Genomic DNA, 23,326 nt, shown 5'->3' on the forward strand with positions numbered 1-23,326 from the left:
ACAGTACTCCAGATGGGGAAGCACTTCACTCTTGAAGATCGTTACGAGGGCCGGACCGTCTAGATATGTGAACGACCTTCTTATAAGACCCAATAATTTATTTGACTGATTTACCTTCTTCTCGCAATGACACGAAAACTTCAGCTCATTGTCAACATACACACCTAGGTCCTTCTCACATTTAGTCTCAAATTGTATAGTTTCTTCATACCGTTGGGACATATGATACTCCTCCTTACCATTGGTACGCCCCAGGTGCATCCTCTTACACTTCGTGACATTGAATCTCAGCAGCCAATTCTTTGACCATTCTTGGAGCTCACAGAGATCTTTCTGCAGCTCTTCACAGTCCGCTTGGTTCTCGATTTCCCGAAATAACTTGGCGTCATCCGCAAACATTTGTATGGAGGAGTGTACAACGTCAGGCATGTCATTTATGAAGCAAACAAACAACAGCGAGCCCAATACACTTCCCTGTGGAATCCCGTTTGTGACAGGTATAGATGATGATTTCGTACCATTAATCACCACACACTGCTTGCGGTCATGTAGAAAGACTTCTATCCACGCACGGACATTTCCTCGAATTCCGTACCCTTCCAGTTTGATTTTCAGCCTTTCATGGGGTACACTGTCGAAAGCCTTGGCAAAATCTAGGTATACAGGTATATTGTCGATATTACCACCCCGTTCCAGAATATGGATCCAAATATCCAATACCTTGAGCAATTGTGTTAAGCAGGAGCGCCCCGGCACAAAACCGTGTTGGCAATCCTTTACAAGGTTGTTTCGTATTAGATGTTCCATTGCGGCATCTCTGATAATACTCTCAAGTACTTTACATATTTGCTGGTCAGGCTCACCGGTCTATAGTTGTTCATGGATTGATGATCGCCCTTCTTGAAGATAGGACTCACATAAGCCACTTTCCAATCACTGGGGACCTTTTGTTCATCCAGGAATTTACAGAACATGATTTTCAGGGGCTCAGCAAGCTCGTTGAACAACTCTCTTAGCACTCTGGGATGCACCATGTCAGGGCCGGGACTCTTATGGACCTTTAGCTTTGACAGTTTATTTATTATATCCTCTTCTGTGAACACAATGTGGGTCAGTCCTGTGTCGAACTGTCTGTCCTCAAACGCAGGAAGGTTAATCGCATCCTCTCTTGTGAACACCAAGGAAAAGAAGGTGTTTAATGCTTCAGCTGTATCCTGGTCAGAATCTGCTGTAACTACCACCTTAAAGCCTCAGGTCTGATACTCCTACTCGCGTTTTTAATTTCGACTTTGCATAGCGGTAAAACGCCTTTGGGTTTGACTTGACCTCGCTTGCAACCAGCCTCTGGAACTCCTTTTCAGCCCCTCTACCCTCTGCCTTTGCTTGGTTTCTGGTTCTTGCATACTGTACATCCTCCTGTCCTGCTCATCGTTTGACCTAGCCCACGTCTTGAATTTCTGGGTTTTCGTCTTAACTTTGTCGACCGCCGCTTGGTTCATGTGTAGGGGTCCCCTCTTATTCCTAGAGGCACTGGGCTTGGTCTTGGGTATATATTTATCGATCAAATGGGTCACTTTACTAGTTATGATATTCAGCGTAGTGTCTGCGTTCTTGTGCCTTAGTGAGTCAGGCCTCCTTTCTTCCCTCATCCCGTCGTAATTTCCCTCGTAATATTTGCACCTTGACCTGACTTTATCAGGAACTAGGTAACAGTTAAATCTGAATGAAAACACTACATGGTGATTGGTGCCAACTGGGACTAGATGTTCCAGTTTGGCCACCATACCCTCCTCGTTTGTTATGATGAGGTCTAGTGGCTTGGGTGTTTGCTCCACTCTGTAATGTGTTGGGTCTTCAACATGTTGGAAAAAAAATTATCTCTCAGGGTTATTCAAGTCATTTGGGGTTAACTTGTTTCTCCAGTCGATGTCTTCATAGTTAAAGTCCCCCATGATAAGGCGTTGGCTAGGGTTGAGCATCGCTGCATTGTCTATTAAGGCTCTTAAGTTCCTTTGATTTAGTGGGCCACAGTTTGGGGACCTGTAGATACACCCGAAAATAAGTAAGTCCCCTCCCTTTAATTTAATTTAAACCACTTTGACTCTTCAAAAACATCCTCTCCCTGTACCCTCGCCGGGCTGGCTCTAAGCTCTGCCTAGCACAGATAGCCACACCCCTCTTGCAAGTTTCTTGAGAAAGGTTCGTAAATGAGCTATAGTATAACTTTGCTTGGGAGATTGGTATCTCCGCATCCCCTGAGCAATGCTCTTGTGTATTATGCAGAAGACCCGACAGCCGCACCCTTATCCACTACCTCCTAAGATGTCCCCATGCACCACAACACTTCCGTGACGCCTGCTGGACCACCACTCCACGACCCTCTGACGGAGACACGATGATCCTCCCCATACTGGTCAGATATGATGTAAATAATATTGATAATGTGTTAAAGGAATATCCTTCCTTCCTTCGGCCTTATTAAGCCCCTTTATGATAATTATACTGTATATACTTGTCACACTTGCCAGATGCTTCTGGTGTTATTGTACAGGGGTACCTAGTGACAGCACTAGGATCCCGCTTCCTCTATCATGGAATAAACAATTGAAATTGAAATTGAAATTGAAATTGAAATTGATTGAATCATATCCAGCAATAATGAACTCACATTCCTCTGGGTCGATTCTCCTGTTATTGTACAACAGTTCTACAACTCCTACAATATCTGGTTGGTGTACCTTCAGTAGTGTTTCAAACTCCACTCTCTTATCAAGGAACGTGTCAGTATTATAGTGTACATGACATTCAAGCCAGAATTACTATATAAAAAAAGCCAGAATTTGTTCTCGGTAGCGTCTCTGCTCTTAGTAGTAACTCCGGACCCCTCTATTCTCAGAAGCTGCAGCATTTACTAAGTACACTGTATTTTGCAGGGTGTGGTTAGAAATGTAATTGTTTACACGGCGCTCGCCTCCTCCTGTCTGATAGGCGGAGCTGGTGCCACCTCCCGGGTGAGGGGTAGAGCGGGTGGAGGATGCGCTGCTGCCCCGTGGCTCTGTGTCGGCACACTTGCTTCCACTACCCTCTCCCTGAATATAACCCATGTACACCCGTTCCCGTTCCTCCTTGACTTCTCCCTCTTCTGCTTCAAGCCCTGCAGGAGCTTCTTGCGTTGTTCCCTTTGCATTATCGTTCGATCTGGGTGAATGAATACACTCCGAAATGCCTCGCTCATTGCTAAGTTTTTTGCCTGCCGAATAACCTCCCACTTCTTCTCACTCACTAGTGTGGTCCTGGGGGGGCGAGGCTTGTACCCCTGCTTTTGTCCCAGCCTCCTCACATCCTGAGGGGTTGATGGCATATCCAGAACCTCTGTACAAATATTCTTAAATTATATCTTATCGTGTGTTATCTTACTCTCAATTCCCACCTCCTGGCTCTCAGGGACTCCAAAAACTATTTCATTGTTTTCTACTCATACTATACACCCGCCTCGTCTCCAATAGATCTATGTGGTATATCTCGACTTTAGCAAAGCCTTCGACAGAGTCCCCCACGAAAGACTAATTAGAAAGGTAGAAGCACATGGCATCAAAGGTGACATCCTTAAATGGATTAGGGCGTGGTTAGAGGACAGGAAACAGCGAGTGAACATTAACGGCACTAAGTCCCATTGGAGCAACGTCACAAGTGGTGTTCCCCAAGGCTCAGTACTTGGACCATTATTATTTATTATATACATAAACGACATAGATATCGGCATAGACAGCAACATAAGTAAATTTGCTGATGACACTAAAATAGGACGTGTTATTAAATCTGACGAGGACTCGGCAAAACTACAGGAAGATCTAAACAAATTTTTCGAATGGTCTGAAAAATGGCAGATGAAATTCAACGTCGACAAATGTAAAGTACTCAGTATAGGAGATGTAAACAGGGAAACCAGATACCAGATGAACAACGATGCCATAGAGAAATCCGACTGCGAGAGAGATTTAGGAGTAATGATAAGTAGGAACCTTAAACCAAGTAAACAATGTGTTTTTGCTCGTAACAAGGCTAATAAAGTACTTGGGTTCATACAAAGGAGTGTTAGTTACAAGACTAGCGAGGTCATCCTAAAACTGTATCTTGCTCTTGTGAGACCACACCTGGACTACGCAGTTCAGTTCTGGTCACCGTATTACAGAATGGATATAGAATCCTTGGAAAGAATTCAGAGGAGAATGACAAGACTAATCCCGGGCATTAGGAACCTTGAAGTATAGAGACAGGCTAAAGCATCTTAATTTGCACTCCCTCGAGAGACGTAGAGCGAGGGGCGACCTGATAGAGGTGTATAAGTGGAAGGCAGGGCTAAACAAAGGGGACATTACAAAGGTACTCAAACTATCCAACCAGGAGCGAACTCGTAACAATGGTTTTAAATTAGATAAATTTAGATTTAGGCGTGAAATCGGTAAACACTGGTTTGGAAACAGAGTAGTGGATGAATGGAACAAGTTACCAAATATCACCATTAACTCGAATACGCTGAATAGCTTCAAACTTAGGTTGGATGCTTATATGAGCAATAGGGGTTGGGTGTAAACGGGACTGCCCAGTATGGGCCAATAGGCCCGCTGCAGTTTCCTCCATTCTTATGTTCTTATGTTAACCCAGCCAGGCCACTTAAAGATATAACCTAGTAGGTCAGTGATGTGGTAATAGGGATATGAATTCACAGTCAGACCTGTTCGTATACATCTGCAATGTTACACCCTGTCTTCTGCAGGTAATATGTTTTGCGCCATTACATGTTTTTATCGCATTTATAATTATTTTACTTATTTATTTGCTTTCATTATTTCCATTTTCAGTTTTCATCAGGAACATTAGTTTTCTCATGAGTATCATCACTTTATGCCGGCATTTTCCTATGGATCTTTCTTAATTTCTAAATAACGGAATAATAAATGCACAGACAATAATGCTAGGTTATTAATGGTGAAATTTTATATAAATTCCTGTATTGACCTGTGAACACATAAAAAAATTACTGTAGCACAGTTACATGTATATTATCCCAGTTGTATTATCAGGCTAGTTCGTCTTAGAGATTATACACAGGCTAGTTTGACCTGAAGATGGTACACAGGCTAGTTTGTCCTGAATATGGTACACAGGCTAGTTTGTCTTTTAACATGGAAGGTTGTTTTTTTAAGTTCTTGACCATAATACACAGGCTAGTTTATCCTGAAGATGATACATACTATAGGCTAGCTTCTCTTATAGTTCTGCATAAGCTTCTCCATTCAACACCCAGGATAAGCTTACGGGGCTTAGTTTAATAAAGGTTGAAATCCGATCTGACTGATAACCAAACAAGGATCTGCTTTAATTAACTATTCAATGGAAAGATATGATTCGATTTCTTATTAAATATGGAGAATAAATAAAGCATGATTCCTTTTGATAGATCTTGAGCTATGGTCCTTATTAAACTAAGTTTCTGATTATGACTATCTTTTGCATCATCATTTACTTGTGCACACGCTCACACTCACACACTTACAGTACATGTAAATCTTTGATATATATATATATATATATATATATATATATATATATATATATATATATATATATATATATATATATATATATATATATATATATATATATATATATATATATATATGCGTGTGTGTGTGTGTTAATCTTGATAAAATCTGATAAAATCACACATGAAAAAAGGAAACAATGGAGCACCTTAACTGCCTTTCAAGATGTGTTGAATAAAGACGAAAGCTAAGGTGCTCCATTGTTTCTCTTTGTCCTGTGCGATTTTATCAAGATTTATCTTATTCACGTTTCCATTGTGGATCTACTGTACATGAAATATATGTTAATGAGTATATTCTCTGTAGGTCAAGAATTAGCTATGGTTCCGTGTGTGTGTGTGTGTGTCAAATTGCAAAGGAAAAGGATTCAAGAAAATAAGGAAGAGTAGAGAATTTCACTGTAACGTATATAGCGTAGTATATAGATGATATTCAGTCAAGAAAAACACAATAGTAAGAAGTTGGTGTTCATTGTAAACATGAGTTTGGGACATTGGGAGCCGCAGAAACAAAAGAAATGTGCAAAGTGAAAAACAACTGACAGAAAGAGGGTGGAAGATTTAACGTTATAATAGAAATACAGAAGAAAGCAAAAATGTTGTAGTGGAAAACGTTAATTAAGCAGAATGGTGAAGAGGGCCTCAGTAGTTGATGTTGGAGGATCATAACGTCCTCGGTGGCTTTCTTTATCACGACTCCGTAATAGTCACTGTCTTCACAACATCATGTCCTTCTGCATTATATTTCGTTGGTCTTTTTATACTGATATGCGTAACCATCACTATCCATATGACACGCTAGATGCTTCACTATCTTCTTGACACGTCCTGGACTCTTGACGCTTTGCTCCTGCTCTCGGCATCTTACGCTAATGGTTCATGGTGCCTGTTTCCTCTTTTAATCTTCATTATCTCCGAGACCAACACGACCAACACGTCATTATTTTGAGGTTCTACTGTGTGCCAGGGGGCCAACGATGTTCTGGGTCTGAAATGGAACGTATTAGTGATATTAGATGGAGAACACACACACACACACACACACACACAAATATTCAGCACTCGGCAGTACCAGTGAGAGCCATGACTCACCAGTGAGATAAGCAATGGGAACTAACCACCATCTTCTGACAGGGAGGTGATAATCCGTCCACCCTGGGAGCAACAGAGGGCCGGCCGGCTATGCACGTGACTACGGGATAACGCAATACCACCCAACAGGGCGGGGTTCTAAGAACATAAGAACATAAAAAATTAAGGAGTCTACAATAGGCCGGTTGGCCTGTGCATGGCAGCTCCTGTCGAGAGTTACTACCACTCTCTATCATCCATGAATCTATCTAGCCTCCTTTTAAAACTTTCCAGCGTTCCAGCACTTACTACAAAGTTGCTAAGCTTGTTCCACTCGTCCACCACCATATTTGTGAACCAGTTCCTTCCTATCTCCCTCCTAAACCTAAACTTATCCAACTTAAATCCTTTACTACGAGTCCTATCCTGCTCGGATATTATAAGAACTTTATCTATATCCCCTTTTTGGATTCCTTTCATCCACTTAAATACTTCTATCATATCTCCCCACACACTTCGTCTTTCTAGGGAATGCAAGTTAAGTTTCTTTAACCTATCCTGATATGGAAGGTTTCTAAGTCCCCATGACTACGTGAGGTCCTTCATATGAACATCCGAGGTCGAATCATTGTACCACGTGAACACCACACCACCCGGTGTATCTATGACCACGTAAGGTCCTTCATATCAACACCCGAGGATGAGTTACTACACCACGTGAACACCACACTACCCGATGTCTCCATGACCACGTGAGGTCCATCATATCAACACCCGAGGACGAGTTACTACACCACGTGAACACCACACCACCCGATGTCTCCATGACCACGTGAGGTTCCTCATATCTACACCCGAGGACGAGTTACTACACCACGTGAACACCACACCACCCGATGTCTCCATGACCACGTGAGGTCGATCATATCAACACCTGAGGACGAGTTACTACACCACGTGAACACCACACCACCCGATGTCTCCATGACCACGTGAGGTTCCTCATATCTACACCCGAGGACGAGTTACTACACCACGTGAACACCTCACCACCTGGTGTCTCCATGACCAGCCCACGCCCGGGCCATCAACTGTAAACTATAATAATTTGTATGTTCAATCATTGTTTCTTCTTCTTTTAGTAATGAAAGCTTTTGTTAAACGACCCATCCACCCCATGTCTTTGTATGTAATAAATCATTTTTTGTCTCATGTATATTTTCAGCCTTCGGGCTGCCGACTTTTTTAATAAACCGTTAATTATTATTATTATTATTATTAATATTATTATTATTATAATTATTACACACACACACACACACACACACACGAATTCTCCCTTCACTCGTTGTTATTCATCCATTCCTACTGGTGTCATCGGCGTGACCTACTATAGAATATAAAGAATTTTGAGGAAGATAAAGGCTATCTCACCAGCTGAGGGAGACACAGTACCCACCTCTCCGCACGGCACCTTCCTCCAGAACGGCACAATACTCGGTGATCTCTTCAAGGACACAGCGCCTGCGTACCAAGGCGTTACAACACTCTTGGTTGATGTTGGTAATAATAACGGAGCGACGGTGACGGACCATCCCGTGGGCAGTGGCTCGGGTCAGCAGCACGCCCTCATCCACCTGCACCAAATTTTTTCAGTAGTTTTAAAAGAAGTTTGATTCATTTATCACATAATAATTGTGTATCACGTACAGTTTAGATAAGTTGAATGAATTATTGCCTATTAATTATTAATTACACCACTATTTTCAGACACCTACTAATACATGTCTGAATCATGTTTCTACAGTTTAAATCACATAGAAGGAAAATAGATAATAGGTTAAAATTTCTAAAACATATTATGTACTGTATAAGATAATACCTCAGGCTATGCTTAGAATACTTTTACTTTTTACATTTATCCTCTTCGCCACTCATTGGTTCATTAGCCTCTTGGGCGGTCGGTCACGACTCTGATACGCACTGTTGGCAGATAATGGGCATGCTCTGGCTCCTGAATATATCGGAACCTGCTCCAGTGTTGGTCAAGTCCGGCCTTGAACGAGCTCATACTTGGTGACGTCACAACACTCACCGGCAGATTGTTCCAAGGTTTTCGCAATTCTCACTCCGAAAAAAAATTGTCCTCACAGTTTTCTGGACTTGTGGCTTCTTCAACCTTAAGCTGCGACCCCCTGTGGGGCGGACGTCCGCCAGCTCCATGTATGTACACTGTACAGTAGCTAAAACAACTATCTGTGCACGTGGGGGTCGATATGCTCTGAAATTTTACGTGTGACTGGTGACAGCCCTCATATACCAAAATTTATCGTCTATGGTCTCATAATGTTTCTCACAAAGTATGCACAGATAGTTGTTTTAGCTACTGTACAGTCGAGGAAAAAAGTTCGCTCTCCGTCGTAAAATTGAGTTACGTGAATGAGTCTCCAAACTGACTTTCCCTAATTGTTGTGTATCATTTGGGGTCGATGCTGCTTTATTTTGGGCGGTAGAAAACTTTTAACCCCGATTGTTCACCCACTAAAAAATTATTCGGCACCCGTGTCATATTGTATCACGCCGTAAGGATGCCGAATAATTTTTTTATTGGGTGTACAGTAATGTATTTTACACACTGTGCTGGTCATGCTCACTGGTCTATAATTATTCGTGGAGTGGTGATCGCCCTTCTTGAATGTAGGACTCACATAAACCATTTTCCAGTCATCATGGACCTTTTACTCATCCAGTCATTTGCAGAACAAGCTCCACAAGCTCGTTACACAGTTCTCTTAACACTCTGCCGTGTACCATATCAGGGCTGGGACTCTTGTGAATCATTAACTTTGACAGCTTATTTCTCATAACCTCATCCGAGAACACAATGTGGGTCAGTGCTGTGTTAAACCGTCTTTCCTCAAACGCAGGAAGATTGTTTGCATCGTCTCTTGTGAACACCGAGAAAAAAATTCAACGCCTCCGCCTTATCTTGGTCAGAATCTGCATAACTACCATCTTCAAGCCTCAGGTCCGACATGCCAACTCAAATTTTTAATTTCGACTTTTCGTAGTAGTAAAAAGCCCTTGAGTTTGACTTGCCCTCACTAGCAATCTGCCTCTGGAACTCTTTACAGCCCTTCTACACTCTGACTTTGCTTGGTTCTTGGATCTGGCATACATCCTCCTGTCTTGCTCATCATTTGTCCTAACCCATTTCTCGAAATCATGAGTTTTCTTCTTAACTTTGCCGACCGCCGCATGGTTCATGTGTAGCGGTCTCCTTATATTCCTGGAAGCACAGGGATTGGTCTTAAGTATGTATTTATCGATCGAATGGTTTACTTTACTGGCTATGATGTTCAGCGTCGCATCTGCATTCTAATGCCTTAGTAAGTCAGGCCAGTATACTCCTCATCTCCTCCCTCATCCCGTCGTGATTTCCTTTGTAATATTTGAACCTGGACTGGTTTTGCCATGTACTGTACCAAGTAACAGTTGGTTCCTGCTATTTTAGTAAACGTCCCAAAAAATTGATGGTAAGAAATATTTTTACTCCAGAGTCTACCAGCCATTGAAATATTCCCTATATCAGAACATAAAAATATAAGAATGGAGGAAGCTACAGCGGGCCTATTGGCCCATACTGAGCAGTCCCATTTACACCCAACCCCTATTGCTCATATATCCATCCAACCTATGTTTGAAGCTATCCAGAGTATTCGAGTTAATGGTGATATTTGGTAACTTGTTACACCCGTCCATTACTCTATTTTCAAACCAATGTTTACATATTTCGGCCCCTAAATCTAAATTTTTCTAAATTAAAACCATTGTCTCGAGTTTGCTCCTGGTTGGATAGTTTGAGTACCTTGGTAATGTCCCTTTTGTTCCGCCCTGACTTCCATTTATACACCTCTATCATATCGCCTCTCACTCTACGTCTCTCGAGGGAGTGCAAATTAAGATGCTTTAACCTGTCTCTATACTCAAGGCTCCTAATGCCCGGGATTAGTTTTGTCATTCTCCTCTGAATTCTTTCCAAGGATTCTATATCCATTCTGTAATACGGTGACCAGAATTAAACTGCATAATCCAAGTGAGGTCTCACAAGCGCAAGGTATAGTTTTAAGATGACTTCGCTAGTCTTGTAGAACAAATACTGTCAAACGTATACAGCCTTAACAACATCAACCTAGAAAGGTCGACTAGTGAAAAAGACTTAGGGGTACTTGTAAGCCCGGACCTACGGCCTAGAAAACAGTGCGTTAATGTTCGAAATACGGCAAACAGAGTATTAGGTTTTATATCTAGATGTGTAAATAAAAAGAGTGCAGAGGTCTTATTGCAACTATATCTTGCATTAGTCAGGCTGCACCTCGATTATGCCGTTCAGTTCTGGTGCCCTTATTATAGAATGGATATCAATTCACTAGAGTCGGTGCAGCGAAGAATGACGAAAATGATTCCGGGATTTAGAAACCTTCCATATCAAGATAGGTTAAAGAAGCTAAACTTGCATTCCCTAGAAAGACGAAGAGTGCGGGGAGATATGACAGAAGTATTTAAGTGGGTGAAAGGGATCGATAAAGGCAATATAGATAAAGTTCTTATAATATCCGAGCAGGATAGGACTCATAGCAACGGATCTAAGTTGGAAAGTTTAGGTTTAGGAGGGAGATAAGAAGGAACTGGTTCACAAATAGGGTGTTGGACGAGTGGAACAAGCTTAGCAACTTTGTAGTAAGTGCTGGAACGCTGGAGAGTTTTAAAAGGAGGCTAGATAGATTCATGGATGATAGAGAGTGGTAGTAACTCTCGACAGGAGCTGCCATGCACATTGCACAGGCCAACTGGCCTATTGCAGACTCCTTATTTTCTTATGTTGTTATGTTGTTATGTTCTTTGTTTCGAGCAAATACACATTGCTTACTTGGCTTAAGATTCCTGCTTATCATTACTCCTAAATCTTTCTTGCAGTCGGATTTCTCAATAACATCATAGTTCATCTGGTATCTGGTTTCCCTGATTACATCTCCTATACTGAGTACTTTACATTTGTCCACATTGAATTTCATCAGACAATTTTTCAGACCATTCGAAAATTTTTTTTAGATCTTCCTGTAGTTTTGCAGAGTCCTCATCAGATTTAATTACACGCTCTATTTTTGTGTCATCTATGTCGTTTATGTATATAATAAATAATAATGGTCCGAGTACTGAGCCTTGGGGAACTCCACTAGTGACATTCCTCCAATGGGATTTAGTGCCGTTAATGCTCACTTGCTGTTTCCTGTCCTGTAACCACGCCCTAATCCATTTTAGAATATCTCCTTTAATGCCATGAGTCTTATGTGAGGGACTCGAAGGCTTTGCTGAAGTCGAGATATACCACATCATAATTGTACCCCTCGTCCACTGATTCGAAAACAGATGAAAAGAATGTTAATAGATTAGTTAGACATGAATGCCCGCTTGTGAAGCCATGTTGGGAATCATTGATCAACTTGTGCTTCTCCAGGTGATTTCGAATAGAGTTTGAAATGATTGCTTCCAGTAATTTGCCAACAATTGATGTTAGACTGATTGGTCAGTAGTTAGGATAGTGATCTATCTCATTGGTGATTAGACCATATACCCTGTACATATATCTGGTAATAATCAAGGTGTGCAACGTCACTTTATCCCTCAAAATTTCACTTTAACCTTGTACAGTACATAAGAACATAAGAAAATAAGGAGTCTGCAATAGGCCGGTTGGCCTGTGCATGGCAGCTCCTGTCAAGAGTTACTATCACTCTCTATCATCCATGAATCTATCTAGCCTCCTTTTAAAACTTTCCAGAGTTCCCGCACTTACTACAAAGTTGCTAAGCTTGTTCCACTCGTCCACCACCTTTTTGTGAACCAGTTTCTTCCTATCTCCTCCTAAACCTAAACTTTTTCCATAAATCCGTTGCTCCGAGTCCTATCCTGCTTGGATATTATAAGACTTTATCTATATCACCTTTCTTGATTCCTTTCACCCACTTAAATACTTCTATCATATCTCACTCTTTCGTCTTTCTAGGGATGCAAGTTTAGTTTTCTTTAACCTATCTTGATATGGAAGGTTTCTAAGTCCCGGAATCATTTTCGTCATTCTTCGCTGCTGCAAACTCTAGTGAATGTATATCCATTCTATAGGGGCACCAGAACTGAACCATAATCGAGGTGCGGCCTAACTAGCGCAAGATATAGTTGCAATAAGACCTCTGCACTCTTGTTACTTACACTTCAATATAAAACCTAATACTCTGTTTGCCTTATTTCGAACATTAACGCACTGTTTCTAAGGCCGTAGGTCCGGCTTATATAGTACCCCTAGGTCTCTTTCTGGAGTTGACTTCTCTAGGTTGATGTTGTTAAGGCTGTATACATTATAAGTATTTGTTCTTCCAATATTAAATGCTGCACTTGCTAGTGAAAGAACCACGTCGACTTTTCATGAGGAATCACATCATAACCATCATCAAATATGGTCAGTTGATTGTAATGACTTTATCAGACCTTAGCTTACAGCCCAGAGAAGAACAGCACATATAGCTGACAACAGTGGTGCAGGTGTACACCCTCGTAAGTTGACACACCGCTTCATAATTAAAAGTAAGTTAAGACCCCAGTAAGGTCACGTTCAAAAAGGCAACCAAGTCTGACCGCCACGCGATCATGTCCGTATTAACTCAAGAAACCTACAACCCCTGAATCAAACACAGCTGTCTCCACACACAGATTGATGTTAATTAGTGACATCATCTGCCTTCCTGTGACCCTCCAATAAAGGGGCCTTCAGCTCCTTACGAGGCGTTATTATTATAACAGGAAGGGGCAAAATGGCTCTTCCCGGGACAGACAGAGACAGACTGGAGGTCAGAACACGGAGTCACGCTCGTCACTAGTTGAGGTCGAGAGGGAAACTTCCTCCCAGCACAGAGCCCCCAGCGAGCAGAGTCTCCCACAGGAGACATAGTCCAGCAGCACTTGCAGGTATTCCCCTTCTGCTGGGCCTCCCTCAGGTCACACGTGAGTCGTTGTCAGAGTGATCCGTGGGGTGAGTTACTTACGGTGGGAAGTGTATCCATTTCATGTTTGTGTCCGAGAGTCATGGTCTAGTAACATCAATATATTGATCTATTAATGTGCCCATGCCATTGAGTTAACTAATAAATAGCTGTACTTGATAGTGGTGTTTAGAAAATTTCCACTAAGAGCATAGTAACAGTTAAACAACTAATCTGCCACGCTACCAAACTTTCCTCACTTTACAATCCTATTACTAATAATTCTTACCTTACTTGTAACTCTTACTTTACCCTCATTACATGTTGATTCACTTACTGAGTGAATGGTCATGGGCTCGAGACTCGATCGGAGCACATGGGGGATTAGTTGCCTCCTTGTGCGCTAACCCTTACGCTTTTACCAATAAATGAATAGATTATCGGGTGTGCTTGACATTGGTGAAACCACCCTCATGCCAAGAGGAGGTGAAGCCCACCCTCATACCAAGAGGGGTGAGCCACCCACCTCATACCAAGAGGAGGTGAAGCCCACCCTCATGACCAGAGAGGTGAAGCCCCACCCTCATACCAAGAGGAGGTGAAGCCACCCTCATACCAAGAGGTGAAGCCCACCTCATGCCAGAGGTGAAGCCCACCTCATACCAGAGGTGAAGCCCACCCTCATACAGAGGGGTGAACCCCTCATACCAAGAGGAGGTGAAGCCACCCTCATACCAAGAGGTGAAGCCCACCCTCATACCAGAGGTGAAGCCCACCCTCATAGCCAAGAGGTGAAGCCCACCCTCATACCAAGAGGAGGTGAAGCCCCCTCATACCAAGAGGGGCACCCTCCGAGAGGTGAAGCCACCCTCATGCCAAGGGGTGTGCCCTCATGCCAGAGGAGGTGAAGCCACTCAACCCCTCATTCCAAGAGGGGGTGAAACCCACCCTCATGCCAGGGGTGACCACCCTCATTGCAAGAGGAGGTGGCCACCCTTACCAAGGGGGTGACCACCCTCATGCCAAGAGGGTGAAGCCCACCCTCCCATGCCAAGAGGGTGAAGCCCACCTCATGCCAAGAGGGTGAAACCACCTCATGCAAGGAGGTGAAGCCACCTCGCATACCAGGGGTGAAGCCCAGCCTCATGCCAGGGGGTGAAACCCACCCTCATGCCAAGAGGTGAAGCCCACCCTCATGCCAGAGGAGGTGAAACCCACCCTCATGCCAGAGGGGTGAAACCCACCTCATACCAAGAGGAGGTGAAGCCCACCCTCATGCCAAGAGGAGGAGGTGAAGCCCACCCTCATGCCAGAGGAGGTGAAGCCCACCTCATGCCAAGAGGAGGTGAAGCCCACCCTCATGCCAGAGGGGTGAAACCCACCCTCCATGCCAAGAGGTGAAACCCACCCTCATGCCAGAGGAGTGAAGCCCACCCCTCATGCCAGAGGGGTGAAACCCACCCTCATGCCAAGAGGTGAAGCCCCCTCATGCCAAGAGGGGTGAAACCCACCTCATGCCAAGAGGAGGTGAAACCCACCCTCATACCAAGAGGGAGGTGAAGCCACCCTCATACCAAGAGGAGGTGAAGCCCACCCTCATACCAAGAGGAGGTGAAGCCCACCTCATGCAGAGGGGGTGAAACCCACCCTCATGCCAGAGGAGGTGAAACCACCCTCATACCAAGAGGAGGTGAAGCCCACCCTCATACCAAGAGGAGGTGAAGCCCACCCTCATGCCAAGAGGGTGAAACCCACCCTCATGCCAAGGAGGTGAAACCCACCCTCATACAAGAGGGGTGAAGCCCACCCTCATGCCAAGAGGAGGTGAAGCCCACCCTCATGCCAGAGGGGTGAAACCTACCCTCATGCCAGAGGGGTGAAACCCACCTCATACCAAGAGGAGGTGAAGCCCACCCTCATGCCAGAGGGGTGAAACCCACCCTCATGCCAAGAGGGTGAAACCCACCCTCATGCCAAGAGGGGTGGAAACCCCACCTCATGCCAAGAGGGGGTGAAACCCACCCTCATACTGGAGGTGAAGCCCACTGCCAAGAGGGATGAAACCCACCTCATGCCAAGAGGGGTGAAACCCACCCTCATACCAAGGAGGTGAAGCCCACCCTCATGCCAAGGAGGGGTGAACCCACCCTCATGCCAGAGGGGGTGAAACCCACCCTCATGCAGAGAGGTGAAACCCACCCTCATACCAGAGGGTGAAGCCCACCTCATGCCAAGAGGTGAAACCCACCCTCATGCCAAGAGGAGGTGAAGCCCACCCTCATGCCAAGAGGTGAAACCCACCCCTCAGCACGAGAGGTGAAGCCACCCTCATGCCAAGAGGGGTGAAACCCCACCCTCATACCAAGAGGAGGTGAAGCCACCCTCATGCCAAGAGGTGAAACACCCTCATGCCAAGAGGAGGTGAAGCCCACCCTCTCATGCCAAGAGGGGTGAAACCCACCTCATGCAGAGGGGTAAAACCCACTCTCTACAAGAGGGGTGAAGCCCACCCTCATACCAGAGGAGGTGAAGCACCCTTACCAAGAGGAGGTGAAGCCACCCTCATGCCAAGAGGAGGTGAAGCCCATCATGCCAGAGGAGTGAAGCCCACCCTCATGCCAAGAGGAGGTGAAGCCCACCTCATGCCAAGAGGGGTGAAGCCACCCTCATGCCAAGAGGGTGGCCACCTCATGCCAAGAGGGGTGAAACCACCCTCATACCAAGAGGAGGTGAAGCCCACCCTCATGCCAAGAAGAGGTGAAACCCACCTCATGCCAAGAGGAGAATGAAGCCCACCTCATGCCAAGGGGGTGAAACCCACCCTCATGCCAAGAGGAGGTGAAGCCCACCCTCATGCCAAGAGGGGTGAAACCCACCCTCATGCCAAGAGGGGTAAAACCCACTCTCATGCCAAGAGGGGTGAAACCCACCTCATACCAAGAGGGGTGAAACCCACCCTCATGCCAAGAGGGGGTGAAACCCACCTCATGCCAGGAGGGTGAACCCACCTCATGCCAAGAGGGTGAAACCCACCATACCAAGAGGGGTGAAGCCCACCTCATGCCAAGAGGGGGTGAAACCCACCCTCATGCCAAGAGGGGGTGAACCCACCTCATGCCAAGAGGGGGTGAAACCCACTCATGCCAAGAGGGGTGAAGCCCACCTCATGCCAAGAGGGGTGAACCCACCTCATGCCAAGAGGGGGTGAACCCACCCTCATGCCAAGAGGGGTGAAACCCACCATGCCAAGAGGGTGAAACCCACCCTCATGCCAAGAGGGTAAAACCCACCTCATGCCAAGAGGGGTGAACCCACCTCATGCCAAGAGGGGTAAAACCACCCCATGCCAAGAGGGGGAACCCACCCTCATGCCAGGAGGGGGTGAACCCACCTCATGCCAAGAGGGGTGAAACCCACCATGCCAAGAGGGGCACCTCACAAGAGGGGAACCCACCTCATGCCAAGAGGGGGTGAAACCCACCCTCATGCCAAGAGGGGGAACCCACCTCATGCCAGAGGGAAACCCACCATGCCAGAGGGGGTAAACCCACCCTCATGCCAAGAGGGGTGAAGCCCACCCTCATGCCAAGAGGGGGTGAAACCCCATACCAGGGGGCCCACCATGCCAGGAGGGGGTGAAACCCACCCTCATGCCAGGAGGGGGTGAAATCCACCCTCATGCCAAGAGGGCGTCAAACCCACACTCATGTCAAGAGGGGGTAAATCCCACCCTCATGCCAAGAGGGGGTAAAACCCACCCTCGTGCCAGGAGGGGGTCAAACCCACCCCCATGCCAAGAGGGGGTGAAACCCACCCTCATGCCAAGAGGGGGTAAAATCTACCCTCATGCCAAGAGGGGGTAAAACCCACCCTCATGCCAGGAGGGGGTCAAACCCACCCTCATGCCAAGAGGGGGTCAAACCCACCCTCATGCCAAGAGGGGATAAAACCCACCCTCATGCCAGGAGGGGGTCAAACCCACCCGCATGCCAAGAGGGGGTGAAACCCACCCTCATGCCAAGAGGGGGTAAAATCTACCCTCATGCCAAGAGGGTGGGTAACCTACTAGCTGTGGACTGCCACCTTTCATCATCGAGTTCTATCTCTCATATTTTTTATTGTTATTGGACTAGTGTTCAGTATTACTAACCGTACTATGTGCTTAAAGACCTTAGTTGTTGAAGCTCAGTAATAACATTATAACAATAACAAGGAAGAGGCATGTGTGTATGAATAAGTATAGTAAGCATGTAAACGCAAAAATATTAGCATCCGTCTTTTAATTATATTTGTCAGTGGCAGAGGTACAGTAGTAGCATAGTACGTGAACTGGAGACTCACCAGGGAAGCAGTGATGGAAGGGGCTTTGGGCCGCATGTGTTTCCCTCGTGGGTGGATCTGCAGTTGATCACTCTCACGCCAGGGGTCCTCACTGAGGTCTTGAGTGGTTTCAGTAGTGGGAGGATGTAGTACATCACTGACCGATCTTATCACTGAAAATAATAGTAATCTCAGTAGTGTAATGGTTTTCGTTCAGAGAATAATCCTATAGCCTCGTTCTCTTGCAGCGGTACTAGGAGTTTTGCATCCTACTTTACTGATATGGTTTATTACTGTATTTTTCATTTTCTAAAAATAGAAGAAAATTTGTTTAATACTGTTGAGTAAAAACGAAGATATGTACTAAGTGTAATGAGCCATATTATCATTTATGCAGTATATTTATTTAGAATATAGGCAATACATACTAGTGACGACGGACAATAAACATCTCCAACAACTATTATAAACAAGGTTTGGATCGAACTCACCTGTAAAAGGAGGGAGTCAGTTACAATGGTAAGTCTTTTAAAATGTAACTTTTTCTGCCTTTTCTGTGTTTATTCTTTGTGTCGCCACTAGAGTCTTTTATAAATTTCTACCAACATGATTTCGATTTGCATATGAGATTAAGAAAACGAAAATTAAAATGTATCAGAAAAACTAATAAATTACTAAAAAGAGTCCTTTGTAGCGACTTTGTAGCTAGATCTAGAGCTTTTTGTTTTTTCTAGCGACATTTTAGAGCGATTTGCGACTTGTCGTAAATCTAGAGATATTGTAGTGGAATTCTCCCCTACAAACGCTGTTTGTCGCTGCCTAGCCGACCCCACCAATTCCCCAGTGTATGCCTCGTGGTCTAGGTCAACCAGCGCCGCCATACACCACGGAGCGGGGGTCAACTGCTAAGCCACGCCTACCCCCGCTATTTAAGACCTGACCTCGTGGTGATCTGTCTCTCCTTCTACCTACACCAACCAGCCAGCAACACCTCCTCCGCCGCTGCCTGGCGGCCTTCGCTCCTCCTCCGCCTGCCTGGCGGTACTCTCTCCCGCTGGCGAGCATGGCGACCCACAAGCTGTCCTTCTCTGAGCGTCCTCACCAACCAGCTCTCTCTACATCACGCTTGTAACCATGCTGCCTTCCCAGCACCAAGCTGCATTGTACATCCAATACAACATGTATATAGAGAGCACATTGTGAGTTTCCTTTCTCCATTCCATCCTGAGTGTGAACCAAACATCCCATACCCCACAAATGGTGACTCCCGGAGATTCGCACTCACACAGGATGGAGGAGAAACTGATCACGCTCCCAGTCTTCAAGCAACATGGAAGACTGGCTTATCCACCCAGAAGCAGCTCTCATCGGCTCTACAGCTACTGTCTCTACACCGCAGGTTAGACAACCTAGAGCAGCTCTGCTACTCTAAGCAGACACCAGCTCCTCTTCCTGCCCCAAGCACCACGTCCTACCGACCCCAGCACACCCGTCCTGCCTCAGACGCCGACCCCGGCCCAGCAGTAACCCCTGCCGCCCCTGATGCGGCCTCTGTTCCTGAGTGCGGACCCACACACCCCTCTTTTCTCCCTCAGGTACTCCCTGCTAATGTCCTGCACCCTGCTGCTGTCGTGGACCCAGCTGCTGTCACGAGCCCTCATCCGCTGCTGCTGACACAGCCCCTGCTCCTGACCCAGGTCCACACACCTCAGCAGGCGCATCTGTCGACTCTGTACCTGCCGTGAGGGAAGCACAACATTCATCGCCTCCACACACCCTTATTCTCCCTCTCTACTCCCACAGATATTGTGTATCTAGACAGTTGTCCCCAGCGACCGGCTCATCCACGCCATCGCCGTTGTCTCACATGAGGCACGCACCGCCCGTTCTGCCTCACATGTGCTATGCAACTCTGCAGACAACAAGTCTCCTACACAGCCTGGAGGGAAGGGGGAGTATTGTAGTGGAATTCTCCCCTACAAACGCTGTTTGTCGCTGCCTAGCCGACCCCACCAATTCCCCAGTGTATGCCTCGTGGTCTAGGTCAACCAGCGCCGCCATACACCACGGAGCGGGGGTCAACTGCTAAGCCACGCCTACCCCCGCTATTTAAGACCTGACCTCGTGGTGATCTGTCTCTCCTTCTACCTACACCAACCAGCCAGCAACACCTCCTCCGCCGCTGCCTGGCGGCCTTCGCTCCTCCTCCGCCTGCCTGGCGGTACTCTCTCCCGCTGGCGAGCCACAAGCTGTCCTTCTCTGAGCGTCCTCACCAACCAGCTCTCTCTACATCACGCTTGTAACCATGCTGCCTTCCCAGCACCAAGCTGCATTGTACATCCAATACAACATGTATATAGAGAGCACATTGTGAGTTTCCTTTCTCCATTCCATCCTGAGTGTGAACCAAACATCCCATACCCCACAATATCCACAGAAATCTAGCGACTTTCTGGATACTTTTGGACTGTCCATGAAAACTCAGTTTTCCTAATTTCGAGCCATAATATATAGCAACGGGGTTACAGGGACAATAAATAATAAGAAAAGTTTAATACATTTGAACGGGTCGTGGTACAGAAGGAGGGACACGTCTATTTCCTGATCACTTGATGTCAGCCCGTCCATGGCTAATGTTGCCGTGTCGTCATTTATTTGTCTATTACCTTCGCCTTTGTAGCACCTGGGTAACTTACCTTTTTGTCAGATATGCAATATGAATTTCATTAATACGCTAAATTTTAAAGAATATTAGCAAAACATCTTATAGAATTAATTCTATCAAGCCTGCGTGGTTCCAAACTTCTCATACGCGTCCACCATGGGTGACCCATAGACTCCATACAGTTGCCCCGCAAGTCGACACTGTTCACCCGCTTTGCCAAAAACCATCAAGGAAAGTTTCCGCTTGTTTGCATGCTGTTTATTAATTTGAACCCTTCATAGTCCCAATAGAAAATGGGTAAGCCACAGTATTCGCAGCGATTTAGGAAGGAATGGCTCAGAGATGACAGATACAAAAATTGGCTTCTGGAGGTGCCAGGAGATAATAAAAAAGGATTTTGTAAATTTTGCAAGTGTACTTTGTCTGCTAAGTTGTGCGACATTGAAAAACATAAAAACACTAAAAAACACAAGAAAGCAGAAGAGCCGTTTAGTGCAGAAAGACAGACAATTTTACCATTCAAGAAACTTGGTGAAGCAAAAAAAGTGGAGGGAACTCTGGCCATGTTTGTAGCTGAACATTGTTCTATTCGTGTGGTAGAACACTTAAGTGAAGTGTGTAAAGTATGTTTTAGTGACAGCAAGGCAGGCAGTGAACTCAAGTTAAAAAGATCAAAGTGTTCTGGGATAATATGCAATATTCTTGCGCCACATTTCACAGAAAATCTGAAAAATGATATTTTTACATAATGCATTTTATTTATACTCCGTCCATTATAGTCGGCATTATGAAAATATAATTTGCATCAAATTACTGAAGGGGGGGAATAATAGCTAGCGACTTTCCATGGAAGATTTAGCGACATTTAGCTACTTTTAGGTACCAGCCTAGCGACATTTGAAAATCCGAGTTGGCAACCCTGAAAAGGACACTGTAGAGTTCTCTCCCGCTCTGTTTCTATTCAGGCCATATTTTGTACCATTAATACACCTCTGTCTTCCGCTCTTCATAGAAAGATGCTGCTGTATATTCCAAGCAGAGACTAAATCCTAGTTTTTTCACTTCCATAGAAGTAAGGATTTTTAAAACAATATTCAATAGTCACATTAAAAAACACCTTGATAATACTAATTTACCCAGCCCAGGGATTGCCAATATAGCTTCCGGGGTGCAGGGTGCTCTACTGCTCACTTAACATTCCTCGTGGATTCAATTCATCAATCATGCAGTTGCTCTTGACATTTCCGGAACATTTGACAGAGTTTGGCATCGATCTTTACCTGCAAAAATTAACTTTAGCACATCTCTGAGACCTTTTTCTTTCGATATGACCTTAGTATGTGATGTTTTGGGCGGGGTTTCCGACAATTAATGTATCAATTTTGATGTTTCTCAAGGTTCCGTTTTAGCTCCAACTTTTTTTCTTAATAAAAATCATTGATCTTCTAACAACAGTAAACAAACCAGTTATCTCTTCTCAAGACTTCTTTCTGAGTAAACTAAATAAAAATTTTGATGCAAGATGATTTAGTCACCGCTAATTCTGGGGCTGCATCTAACATGTTTTCCTTCAAAGTTACTAATATGATATAAATAATAAACAGTAACAGTTGTGATTATATTCAGTTTAACATATATTTTGACAACACCATCATGTATCATCACACAACATTGATATTTTACGCATCACTCTTACCTCAGATCTTATCATGACACATTTCAGTAAAACTTGGACTACCATTTTCAGTATAGGTATGTAAATAATTATACGAGTTCCCGGATTGAGTAGTGCTGCCGTCTTTGAGTTAGATACAATGATACTTTATTTCCTCGACTCGGTGCAGAAAGATAAATATCAAAACAATTAACAATAACGACCTTAAACGTAGGATTTCACACTGACATCTCTCTTATTATTTAGTAGTCACTGTCTCAACGAACTTCATTTACCAGTACCATCATTTTACACCCATCTACGGCCTTCGTAGGGCTATGTACGTAGGTACCTCTGATGTCAATATTCCACCGTGTAGAGCCTCTTCTTACCATATCCACTTACCCCTCAGTTTTACACTACAACCCTGACGCACTGTTTACATCCCATAACTTGTAGCTCAGAATACTGTATTCTGATTCAAATTTCTTCATTTTGGGGCTAGATTCCGAGAAAATATACTAGACGATTTTATTTGTCAAAACTCTCCGCCCCATCTGTTATTATTATTATTATTATTATTATTATTATTATTATTATGTAGATAATTTTTTAAGGTGACAAGCACCCATGACGAAAGATAAACCTGTGGTGTCACTTAAAATCGCTATCAAAATATCCTCCCTCATCCCCGTCACCAGCTCTAGTGAGGGTACGGTCTGAAGGTACTGACTTTCATGATTTCGTCTGGGCAGTGTGTTCGTGTTACCTCCGATCCCTCGCCTGTGGAATAGATTTGCACATTCTCACAAGAAACGTTTCATTGTTCGGTTTTTTAGCTCACTTTCCATAGACTGTATTGTTAACTGCTGTACTGACGTAAACATGCTGTTAAACTCACGATGAAATGAAAACTTGAGAAAACAATATCAATCAAAAGTGTCTCATTGCGGAGCCCCTTAAGTTCCTGTTCT

The 23,326-nt window shown here is 44.7% G+C and overlaps 1 pseudogene; it reads right to left on the minus strand.

The window, feature by feature from the left end:
- LOC121877294 overlaps positions 1-23,326 on the minus strand; it is a 70,911-nt pseudogene that overhangs the window by 34,476 nt on the left and 13,109 nt on the right.

Source organism: Homarus americanus, unplaced genomic scaffold (assembly GCF_018991925.1).
Source record: "Homarus americanus isolate GMGI-L3 unplaced genomic scaffold, GMGI_Hamer_2.0 scaffold367, whole genome shotgun sequence".
Taxonomy (NCBI): domain Eukaryota; kingdom Metazoa; phylum Arthropoda; class Malacostraca; order Decapoda; family Nephropidae; genus Homarus; species Homarus americanus.